This window comes from Cricetulus griseus, chromosome X, assembly GCF_003668045.3.
Source record: "Cricetulus griseus strain 17A/GY chromosome X, alternate assembly CriGri-PICRH-1.0, whole genome shotgun sequence".
NCBI lineage: Eukaryota > Metazoa > Chordata > Mammalia > Rodentia > Cricetidae > Cricetulus > Cricetulus griseus.
The window spans coordinates 86678081-86691002 of NC_048604.1; positions in this window are offsets into that span (position 1 = coordinate 86678081).

Sequence of the window (12922 nt, forward strand, 5' to 3'; positions counted from 1 at the left end):
AGAATTCTGCAGTGACGTCATCTGGCCCTGGGCTTTTTTTGGTTGGTAGGCTTTCGATTATTGCTTCTATCTCATTAGGGGTTATAGGTCAATTCAAACTGTTTATCTGATCTTGATTTGATTTTGGTAAGTGATATTTATCCAGAAAGCTGTCCATTTCCTTTAGATTCTCCAATTTTGTGGAATACAGGTTTTCAAAGTATGACCTAAAGATTCTCTGGATTTCCTCAGTGTCCGTTGTTATATCCCCCTTTTTGTTTCTGATTTTGTTAATTATCATGCTCTCTCTCTGTCTTTTGGTTAGTTTGGCTAGAGGTTTGTCTATCTTATTGATCTTCTCAAAGAACCAACTCTTTGTTTCATTGATTCTTTGTACTGTTTTCCTAGTTTCTACTTTGTTGATTTCGGCTCTCAGGTTGATTATTTCCTGGAGTCTACTCCTCCTTGGTGTGTTTGCTTCTTTTTGCTCTAAAGCTTTCAGTTGTTCTGTCAATTCTCTAATGTGACTTTCCTCCAGTTTCTTCATGTGAGCACTTAGTGCTATGAACTTCCCTCTTAGCACTGCTTTCAGGGTGTCCCATAAGTTCGGGTATGTTGTGTCTACATTCTCATTAAATTCTAGGAAGTCTTTAATTTCTTTTTTTTATTTCTTCCTCAACCCAGGAATGGTGCAATTGGGTGTTATTCATTTTCCATGCAAATGTAGGTTTTCTGCAATTTGTATTGCTGTTAAATTCTAGCTTTAATGCATGGTGGTCTGATATGATACAGGGGGTTATTTCAATCTTTTATAACTGTGGAGGTTTGCTTTGCTGCCAACTATGTGGTCAAATTTTTGAGAAGGTTCCATGTGGCGCTGAGAAGAAGGTATATTCTTTTGTGTTTGGATGGAATGTTCTATAGATATCTGTTAAACCCAGTTGTGTCATAACTTCTGTCAGATCCTTTGTTTCTTTGTTAAGTTTCTGTCTAGTGGTTCTGTCCAATGGTGTAAGGGGGGTGTTGAAGTCTCCTACTATAAGTGTGTGTGGTTTTATGTGTGGTTTGAGCTTTAGTAATGTTTCTTTTACAAATGTGGGTGCTTTCGTATTAGGGGCATAGATGTTCAGGATTGAGACTTCATCTTGATGGACTTTTCCTGTGATGAGTATGAAATGCCCTTCTTCATCTCTTTTGATTGCTTTCAGTTTGAAGTCTAATTTGTTAGATATTAGGATTGCTACCCCAGCTTGTTTCTTGAGTCCATTTGATTGGAAAAAATTTTCCCATCCTTTTACTCTGAGGTATTGCCTGTCTTTGAAGTTGAGGTGTGTTTCTTGTAAACAGCAGAAGGATGGATTCTGTCTTCGTATCCATTCTGTTAGCCTATATCTTTTTATGGGTAAGTTAAGACCATTGACATTTAGGGATATTAATGTCCATTGTTCATTGGTTCTTCTTTGTTTTGGATTTATTGTTGGTGGTACCATTGCATGTGGATTTTGCCCTCCTGCTCCTTTTTGTGTTTGGTAAAATTAGATTATCTATTGCCAGTGTTTTTTTGAGTGTAGTTATGTTCGTTGGGTTGGAGTTTTCCTTCCAGAGCCTTCTGTAGTGCTGGATTTGTGGATATGTATTTTTTAAATCTGTTTTTATCATGGAATATCTTGTTCTCTCCATCTATAGTGATTGAAAGTTTTGCTGGGTACAGTAGTCTGGGTTGATATCCATGCTCCCTTAGTGCATGTAGGGTATCTATTCAAGACCTTCTGGCTTTCAGAGTTTCCATTGAGAAGTCGGGTGTGATTCTGATTGGTTTGCCTTTATATGTTACTTGGCCTTTTTCCTTTGCTGCTCTTAATATTTTCTCTTTATTCTGTAGATTTGGTGTTTTGATTATTATGTGTCGGGGGGACTTCTTTTTGTGGTCCAGTCTGTTTGGTGTCCTGTAAGCTTCTTGTACTTTCATAGGCATATCCTTCTGTAGGTTGGGGAAGTTTTCTTCTATGATTTTGTTGAATATGTTTTCTGTACCTTTGAGCAGTGTTTCTTCACCTTCTTCTACACCTATTATTCTTAGGTTTGGCCTTTTTACGGTGTCCCATATTTCCTGGATATTTTGTGTTAGGGATTTGTTGGACTTGAGGTTTTCTTTGGTTGATGAATGTATATCCTCTAGCGAGTCTTCAGTAACTGAGATTCTCTCTTCCATCTCTTGAATTCTATTGGATATACTAACATCTTTAGTTCCTGATCGTTTATCCAGCCTTTCCATTTCCAGCATGGTCTCATTCTGTGTTTTCTTTATTGTGTCTATTTCAGCTTTCATGCTTTGAACTGTTTCAAGAGCTTCCTTCACTTGTTTGGATCTTTTTTCTTGGCTTTCTTTAGATTCTTTAAGAGATTTATTTATTTCTTTGATTTTTTGGTTTGTCTTTTCCTCCAGTTCGCTTAATTTTTTGTTTGCTTTTTCTTCTATTTTTTTAAGGGATTTTCTTGTTTTCTCTTTAAGGCCTCTATCATCTTGCTGAGATTAATTTTGACGTCCATCTCATCTTCATGCTCTGTGTTGGGCTTTTCAGATCTTGCTGGAGTGGAGTCCCTAGATTCTGGTGGTGTCATATTGGTCTTTCTGTTGTTGAGTGAAATCTTGTTCTGTGTTCTCCCCATATCTTCTTTTAGTGGGTGCAGGTGGGGTCTCTCTGTCTCCTCTTGTGGCCCAGTGGTGTGTGGGGGCCAGGAATTCAGTGTCCACAACCCTGGATGGTCTTGTTGCTCCTGGTAGTCTCCTTACTAGTTCCTAGTTCCTCGGTCAATTGGCGGAATGGAAGAGTGGGGTGCTAGCAGATTCGGGGAGCAGGGAGCTCCTCCCTGCCTGGGCATGTGCAGCCCAAGCCCGTAGGTGCAGGTGGGGGTAGGGGGTGGGGTGGTCGGGTTATATGGTGTTTTTGGCTGGATTCAGGAGGGGGCACAGACTCACTCACCTAGTTCCTCGGTAGATTGGCAGAATGGAAGAGTGGGGTGCTAGCAGATTCGGGGCGCAGGGAGCTCCTCCCTGCCTGGGTATGTCTAGCCCAAGCCCGAAGGCTCAGGCGGGGGTGGGGGTGGTGGGGGTGGTCGGGGTATATGGCGTTTTGGGATGGATTCGGGATCGGGCAGAGACTCACTCCCCTAGTTCCTTCGTGGGTCCATTGGCGGAATGCTCTCTCTGCTTTTTTAAAAAAATCACAACAATATCAAGTTGATATAAGACTGGCAGGCATCTTCTCTCCTATATTTAGGCTGGATAAATCAACCCAGTAGGAATAAAGTGTCCTAAAAATAGGTAACAGTGTCAAAGACAGATCCTGCTCCTATTGTTAGGAGATCCACAAGAAGACCAAGGTACATAAACTTAACATATGTGCAGAGGGCCTAGGTCAGTCTCATGCAAGCTCTCTGGTTGGTTTCCAGTCTCTGTGAGCCCCTATGAATTCAGATTAGTTGATTCTGTGGTTTTCTTGTAATGTCTTGGCCCCTCTGCCTCTTACAATCCTCTCCCATCTACTTTCAAAGAATATCCCAAAGTCCACCTAAAGGTTTATCTGCGGGTCTTTGCATCTTTTTTCCAGCACTTGCAGAGTGAAGGGTCTTGATGACAATTGGGCTAGTCAGCAATCTATGCGTATAGCAGAATATGATTAGGAATCATTTCATTGACTATTATGTTTTGTTTTATCCTTGGTCTCTGGGCTGTCAAGCCTCTGGGTCCTGGCCCTTCTGGCACTGTCAGGAGTGGGCACACTCTCATGGTGTAGGTCTCAAGGTCCATCAGTCATTAGTTGGTCACTACCATAATTTCTGTGCCACCTTTACTTCAGCATATCTTGTAGGCAGGGAAAATTATAGGTCAAAGATTCAAAGATTATGTGGCTGGTTTGGAATCCCAATCCCTCCATTGGATGTTTTGGCAGGACATCCAGGAGAGGGCTCTGTGTCTCTCACTGCTAGGAGTCTTAGTTAAGGTCACCCTCATAGATTTATGCCAGTTTCCATTGTACTTTGTTTTAGCTCATCCCAAAGATGCCCATGCTTCCAGTTGTCCTTCCAGTGCTTCCCCTCTGTCCTCCCAGCACCTGATCTCTCCTGTTACCATTCCCAGACCCATCAAGAACTCTCCCCTTATCTACCTTTGATGTCTATTTTATTTCTACTTTACCATGAGACTAATGTGTTCCCCCTTAACCAGGCTTCTTAGTTAGATTCTTTGGTTGTGTGGATTATAGTATGGTTATCCTTTAGTTTATAGCTAATATATACCAGTGAGTACATGCCATGTTTGTTTTTCTGGGTCTAGGTTAACTCACTTGAAGACAGAGTATCTTTTCTGCCTGGTCCCACAGTCTTTTAGTCCCAAATAAACACACTGATGCTTATGTTAATTATAAACTGTTTGGCTGATGGCTCAGTCTTCTTATTGTCTAGCTCTCTTTTGACTATTAACCAATTTCTATTAATCTACATATCTCCAATTTGCCTTGGCTTATTTGTTATGCCAGGTCCTCTTGCTCCCTGGGCAGCTACCTGACATCTTCCCAGCAGCTTCTCTCTGTGTCCTCTCCCCCGAAATCCCATTCTCTGATAGTCCTGCCTATACTTCCTGCATGGCTACTGGCCAATCAGTATTTTATCAATCAACCAATAAGAGAAACATACATTCACAGAATACAGAAGAACATCCCCTATCACTCACTGAGGACACACTTTTCTAGTTCCATCCATTTGCCTTTAAATTTCATAGTGGTTTCGTTTTTTTAACAGTGGAGTAGCGTGTGTTCCTCATCTTTTTTAAGCTTAATGGACCTCTGCATTGTTTCCAGTTTCTGGCTATTATGAATAAGGCTGCTATGAACATTGTTGAATAAGTTTCCTTGTGGTATGGTGGAGCATCCTTTGGTTATATGCCTAAGAGTGATGTAGCTGGGTCTTAAGGTAGGTTGATTTCCAATTTTCTGAAAAAAATGCCATATTATTTTCCAAAGTGACTACACAAGGTCAGGCTTTAAGGTGTGTTAGCACGAAGTGGTTGGTATCTTAACTGGGCTATCAGCCTGGACTCTGGTAATGCTGCTGGGGTTGTATGCCAGATTATGATCCCAAGGAAAGGGATGCTTTACTTAAATGTCCTGTCCTCCAGTAAAGCAGAAGTCTGCCAAAGTTTTATGTCATAATGTCTACTTTTCACTGGCAAATAATTTGACCAATACATTTGTCAGTTTATCAATAAAATTTTAAATTCACCCTTATAATTATGCTTTATGTGAACAGCTACCTTAATACATACCTTGCAACACCTACATTTTAGAAAATATTTGTCAGTGTCTCTTGCCATAACTATGGTGGTGAATCTTATCTATAACCAATGAAATTACAGTTGATAAATAATAGTCTGTGAATCACAAAACAATCACAAGGAATAAAAAACTCAACAAACAAAATAAAGAAATCACATGATAATTTTAGTGGAAGTGTGCAATGACTTAAAGGAGAGTGAGAAAATTCCTGGAAACACTGTTTTAGGTTGAAATAACAATGAGTCTAGTGTTTGGATGGGTAGATATTAATAAAACAGAACATGCTACATACCTAAATATCATGAGCAATAAAATATAACTTTATTTTTCACTGAATGATTTATTATGTTGATGATCTCAAATAGTGTTCTCCTCCAAATGCTACTAGACTATTATATTTTCATTTTGTACATCTTCATACATTCTTTTTTCCAGAGCATACTTACTGGTTGTTAATTTATCTTTGCCTCAGAGGGAATACTCTTTGGAAACACATTACTCTAGTTAAAGTGCTGATAACAAAATAAAGGCAATAAAATTGTCTCACAATTTTGCTTTCTAAAAAACAATTACTTTGCAGAGTGAGGCTAATAAGTGATATGATCATAAACTTTCAGGTACTAACATTGCTTTTAACTTATCCCTTATTGTGTGCTAAAATGAACAGTGTTTACCTAAAGGAGGATCAAGATACAATCAACAATAAAAAGTTAAGTGGCAGCTCTCAATGAATCCTGACCATTTAAATTATATGTTGTTCCTTTATCTTCTATGTGAAATAAATCATGTAATGTGATGCAAAATAAAGATATATGTAACATGAAAAATAAAAACCCGGGGACAGATATTGGGATTCAAGCTTAGGGTCAGGTAAACAAAGTAGCCAGCCATTAGCTCTTACATCTACCTGAACCTGAAATGGGTGATCCTGGCTGCATGAATCCTCAGAGTTCAATGCTTTCACTGTCAGGAAATTAAATCTCCTTCTGAGACCCTTTGTTACTTTTTTATACCTCCTTAACTCTGGGATTAAAGGTATGCAATCCCAAGTGATGAGATCACACTTGTGTGAGCTGTTTCTCTTTAAGACTGGATCAATTCTGTGTAGCTCAGTGTGGCCTTGAACTAACAGATCCATCTGCCTGTCCTCTGAGTCCAGGAATTAAGGTATGTGCCATTACTGCCTAGCTCTAGGGATATCTAGTATGGATACTGGTATTAAAGGTGTCTATCACTAATGCCTGACCTCTCTGCCTTGTGGCTAACTTTACATCCTGAACCTTCAGGCAAGCTTTATTAACTCATAAATAATATATCACTACAGAAATATGGCAAACTATCCTTCATAATAAAAATAACATGAGGGCAGTGGTGGCACATGCCTTTAATCCCAGGACTCAGGAGGCAGAGGCAGGCACAACTTTATGAGTCCAAGACCAGCCTGGTCTACAAGAGTTAGTCCCAGGACAGGCTCCAAAGCTATACTGAGAAACCCTTCCTTGAAAAAGCAAAAAAAAAAAATGAATTTCATCTCATCTAGTGAGGTACAGGCAAATGACAGCTGCTGGAGGATAGAAAATGAGTTTTCTAAAGGGATATGACCCTCGACATACTCTTCACTCTTCAATTGTCAATATTCCCATGAATATATCAGCAGCAGTATGTGAACTCAATTTGTTTAAAATGTTTACATGAAGTTGGGAGGGAAAGTTGGGAGGTAGTAGGTATGGAAGGAGCTGGAGGGGAGAAAGTAGGAATATATTTGAGCAAAACATGTACATGTATGAAATTCTCAAACAATGAATTAAAAAAGAATAGCATAACAGACCACACTAAAACTAAAAGAAAATTCTCAGTGGTTTTAAGCTTCTATGAAATGTTACATAACATCCTTAAGCTTAATTATCTGAAAGAAGTATATTTGTGTATATTGAAAATCTAACAGACTGAAATGTAGATATATGAAGAAAATCAAGGAACAGAAAGATAAAATAACTTTTCCAAGGCCATGCAGAAGCAGTAGGATTCAAAATCATCACCTATCGCCACCAATACAAAGGAAACACTATATGCTGGAACTTGCTTGTAAAAGAATAAACATGAATTCTACTTTACAAAATGGTTCAGTGACATTTTATATTTTTCCATAGCTTAGAATTCCTATCCTTATTCTATCAACAATTACCCCCCCCAAACCTATACACACTCACACATATACACAGATACAGGGACACACTCATAGAACACCTTTCCATTGTTGATGTTTAATTAGGTAATGCTTTTGCAGATTCATTTGCTAAAAGAAGAGGACTCTTCAGGCTTGCATACAAGTGTACAATTTGATCCTGGAAAATGCAACTGTCTTATTTCATGCAGGAAGAAAAAGGCTTTGGGCTGCAATGAGAGTTCCAGCATAGCTTTTAAAAACATGTAATCAATGTTTACTTGCAAAGATCTTATTATACATCTCTATCTCTCTTTCCCTCTCTTATACATTCCCACATACAGGGGGTTGCCTATGGAAAAAGTTAATGTTCTAATAAACATTGACTGATGTAATGAGTGGTATTATGTAGGTTGTTGATATTAAAACATGCTTAACCATTTAGAAAATCAATAGCATATTAAACAAAGGTTAGTACTTCTGGAAGAGTTCCTTGGAAAACTTGTTTTCTGACATAGTCTTAGTGAATTTTTTCCTACTTCCTTAAAGACATAACATGGTCTGATGTCTAACTACTAATATCTTATTTATATGGAAAGCAATCATATACACACACTAATTAACCATGGAACAATATCTCAACTTCCATCAGTGAAGTTACTTATTTAGTATTCTACACACTGGTCAGAAGGCAGGGAATAAAGGGTGCTAAAACCTATGTCAAAAACTTTCTCTTTATTTTTTCCTACACAAACCTATTTATTAACTTAGGACAAATAGATGAAAAACAGAACAGCCTAAAGCACTGTGAGTTTCCGTAAGTGTGAACTTGTCAACAGCAATCAGGAATAGTGGTGATCTGGTGACAGTGCTCTTGGTGCTATGGTGATTTACTTATTGTTACTCTTTGTGAAAACAATATTGAAAGACACAGTTAGAGGAATGCAGGTTCACAGATGACTGTGTTAATAACTGCAAAATCAATGATGTTGGAAGAGTTTACTTCTCTATCAGAATTTCTAGAGACTAAAGTTAATGGGAGAATATCTAGGAAATAATTTTTGGAACAACAACAAAGAAAATAATGTCACTCTGAATAATTGTTTTTTAAGTTCATAGCCTTTGTCTAATAGTATGTCATTTTTTTGAACTCCATACCTTATGGCTCTAAGCTTATCCCTATAGGATGCATCCTTTATATAGGAAATCTCATTTTACATTAGCCATTTTCTTTCTTCACTAGTACTGTGTGCTCTATTTAAGATATTATCAGGAACATAGAATTGAATAATGTACCATATGAATAAAGTTACAGTAAATTTTGTGTAAAAATATAAAAGAGATTGCCCAAAGTCCAGTATAAGGCATTCAGCCAAGAAACAATAAATCAGTGTTCCTCTTTTGAGTATACAACTAAATTATTTGACCACCTTGGGAATTCCTTATTTTCTCTTTTGGCCTAAGACACAATTAGTGATTAGCTGACTTCTGTCTTAGGAAGCTATTTTGTCTATCTCCTCATTGAGGGTAAATAAGGATTTAAAATCTTTAAAAAAGTTTAACTTGGTGGAGGTTTTTCAATTCTTTTTTAAAGGGTTTTCAATTCTACTCCTCAAAGTATTCACCTGTTTTTTTGTCATCTGGTGCTTTATCTCTGAATGTGGGTTTGGTTTCTGTTAATATCTGCTTTTTTCTGACCTCCAGATGGGAAACTATCTTTCACTTGGCCAAGTGTTTTACTTGGGCTTGTATTTTATTCTTCCTTGACATTCTTTGCTTTTTTGATATTCAGGTTTCTAAATCTATTCTTTCTAATAATCTTATTTGATTTATGCCATGACTTGAGACTCCTGGTCTTCATTAGCATTATCACCCTCTATTGTACATATGATTGGTTTGAGACACGCTGTTTCCATTCTGACCAAAGAAGCAGGGTCATGAAGAGTTTTATAATATTAGTTATATTTTCATACCTTAAAACAATAAGATTTCCTCTTTAATGTCAATTTTAATTAAATTATTAGCAATATGTTACACTTTATATTTTAATTATTTGCAAGGCTCTTTTCAGCAGACTTTTTTTATTTGTTTTCTGATTCATTAAGTAACTCATGCTGGAAAAAAGGTAGAGCATAATTAGATCATCTGAAATTATTTGAATTGAATAAATTCACCAAGTACCTACAAAGGTACTTGAATAAATTATTAAATGTTTTCCAAATAGTTTCTATATTTTTTCTGTGATAGAGTCTTAGGTATCTCAGACTTGTACCTCCTGAGTGCTGGGATTACAGGCACCTTCCTCCACACTAGGGCTAATAATTTCTAAAATATACAAATCAATAACAAACAGATCATTCCCACAGAGCAGGCTATAATTTGGCAAAATTTGTAGACCAGATAGAACTGTGCTTGGTTAGAAGAGTTGTAGACAATTTGCCTGTTTAACTAGATAGCTGTATAAATGGTGTTGGGTGAGTCAGAATGTTTGAGAGCCAGGAGTACTATTGTTCTAATTATGCTATCAGCCAACCTCATGTAATTGCCTTGAAAATAGCATTCACATCATCATCATAGACCTCTGTGCAGATGATTTCATTCTAATTTGAGCTCCTACACTCCTAAGTGGTTTAAATTCCTTCAGAATGATTTTACCACACAGGTAATGGCAGAGACAGTTTGCATTTAATTTTCTTACTGGCATGTCAAAGGTTGATTACTGTGTAGACGGTTATACACAAACAATTTTATTTGATATTTCTAGACTTGCATTTACTCTACTGTTAAACATTGTATAGATGACTTTAGTGAAAACACAACAGAAAAATCTTAAATGACCTTAACTGCAACATAGATGAACACAGCCAGCCAACCTCATTGAACTAGCTAATTTTGATTGTTTATTGGATTAGATTAAGAAAAACATAAAAGATTAGTTAAACAAGCCTCCAAGTTTGTTTGGGGGGTGCTTCCTAAAACATTCAGGTCATGAGAGGTCTGTCATTATGTGTGGTTTAATCTAGTGATGGATGAAAACACTTGAGTAGAATTTACTAAGTTTTGGAACAGTGGAAGTTCAAGCCTCCTTAGAGCAAGTGTCATTCTGTGGTGTTCTTAGAGGTACTTGTCTTGGTCTTTTCTTGTTAGTCTGTTTTGCTTTCAATCTAACTTGATGTGCTTTTCCCTTTCCTCTGTCTCATGGATGTCAAACTGTGAGCTGTTTTACTCTACAAGCTCTTTCTACCATGTCAGCCAGTAAGCAATAAAAATATGAGCTAAATCTTCCTACCCTCTGCTACCATTATTTCTGTCATGTCCTTAGGCTAAGGGACACAAAGCTAATTAATGACCTCTTGAAAAATCAAAAGTAACTTTTTACCATGACCATTTCGGAGATAAAAGACCATTGGTTCACAAAAGTGAGCATTTGTGTTCACAGTTTCTTTCTAGAATATTATTGCTAGTATTCTAGTTATTAACAATTCCTAAAATTTATGACCTCCTACAGCATACACACACTATTTCCTTCATATCTTCTGATACCTTGAATGGTATACTTTGTAACCAATCACATTATCTAGACAATGATGATGTGGTTGAAAGCAGTCATTTGAATAACAAAATGAATCTTAAGAGTAGTGGTTCTCAACCTTCCTAAAGCATTGAACCATTAGCATAGTTTCTTTTGTTGCAGTGACCCCCAAACATAAAATTGCATTCATGACTACTCAATAACTGTACTTTTGACACTGTTGTGAATCATATGTGACTTGTGTGAAAGAGTTGTTACAATTCCAAAAGGGGTCATGACATACAAGTTAAGAACCACTGCCTTATACAATTCTACATCTTTGTAGACCTTAAGTGAGTGATGCCAACATAATTATATTTCCTAATAATTTGACTAAGGTAAGTAAGAAAGAATTAACCCACTAGAACTGAAGTCAATCATTGAAAGGATGTGTTAAGAATATAACATACTAACTTTCCCTTAGTGCCTATCATGTACTTGACAGTATCCAGCAAACCACACAGAACATGTTTTATATCCCTATAACAGCTCTATGGCTAAGACACTGTACATAATTTTCAGGTCAAGAATACAGAAGCTACTTGGCTATGTAATAACAAATGAGGTCAGGATTCAGATATATATTTTTGAACTTAAAGCTTTGTTTCTTAATCATGGCATGATAGACAATGTAAGAGAATCTAGTAAAGGCCATGTTAAAGAGTTATAGTACATGAGTAAATAGAATTTAGCAGTTGCTTGAGAATGAAATAAAATGGAATACATTGAAGATGAACAAGGGTAACTTGTAGACCAATGTACCTAAGGAGAAACAATGATTGACTGAAACTCTATTAAGCCATATATATTAAGTTGGTCCATAAATGTATACTTTGGAGAAAACAAAGCATAATCATGATATGTATGATACTAGTTTCTTATTCTTTCTAAACTCTTCACTCAATTCCCAGTATGTCTTCACTGAGTAGACTAGCAAAAGATCAGACAATAAGGAAACAGAGCCAGCAAGTTTGCTCCATGTTTTTGACTATTGCTTCAGGCTGCTAAGTAGAATTTATCTGGAGAGGAAAATTTGTAAATTTATTTTAACTATCATTTCATGTAGTATTGAAAAATCAACGAAGAAGAAAACAGTATTTGAGAACCAACCAGTAGATAATTTCCTAGTATCTTTCAAATTTATAACTACTTTTCCTAATACATCAAAAACATATAAAAAATCCTCATGTGGAATCTACATGGCCATGGACCAGCTTACTTCTTTCCATTATTCTTGCTTTTAATAACTATATCTCTGTAACATCAGAACCAGTTTGGACTTACAGACTGATTTAGGGTATTAAAATGCCTTTCCATACATATCTGGATTATGACTGATATATAAATTTTGTATTGGCATATTGCTTCTACACATTCAGGGGTTGTAAGGAAGCTAGTTTTCCTATATTATAAAAATTATTGAGATTTTTTTCATCTGCAGTGAAGTGGAGAAGATAGATGAATGTTTCCAATGACAATCTAATCATTGTTTCCAATTTCTGATGCTTTTTGAAACCTGGAAGCTATAGCATACTTAAGCAACAACATTACCATTAAACTAAGCTTGATACAATTTCCATCATCAAAGAGCCCCTAATTGCTAAAACTTGGAGCTTTTTTCCTGTCTTTTACCAAGTGATTGAGAAATTACATATGCTAAGATACTGAAAGTATCTGGGCCTTGTAGATAAAAGCAGAGGCATTTGAGTTAATCAGAACAGACTTCAAATGTGAACGCTATTTTTCTCATTTTTTGGTGAGTTAAGGAAACTAGTGTACCTCAAATGAGCTCTGTTTTCCCTATTGTACGATAGAGATAGCAGTACTTTTTATTTTGTTTGAAAATTTAATAAGAAAATCTTTATTAAACTGTTA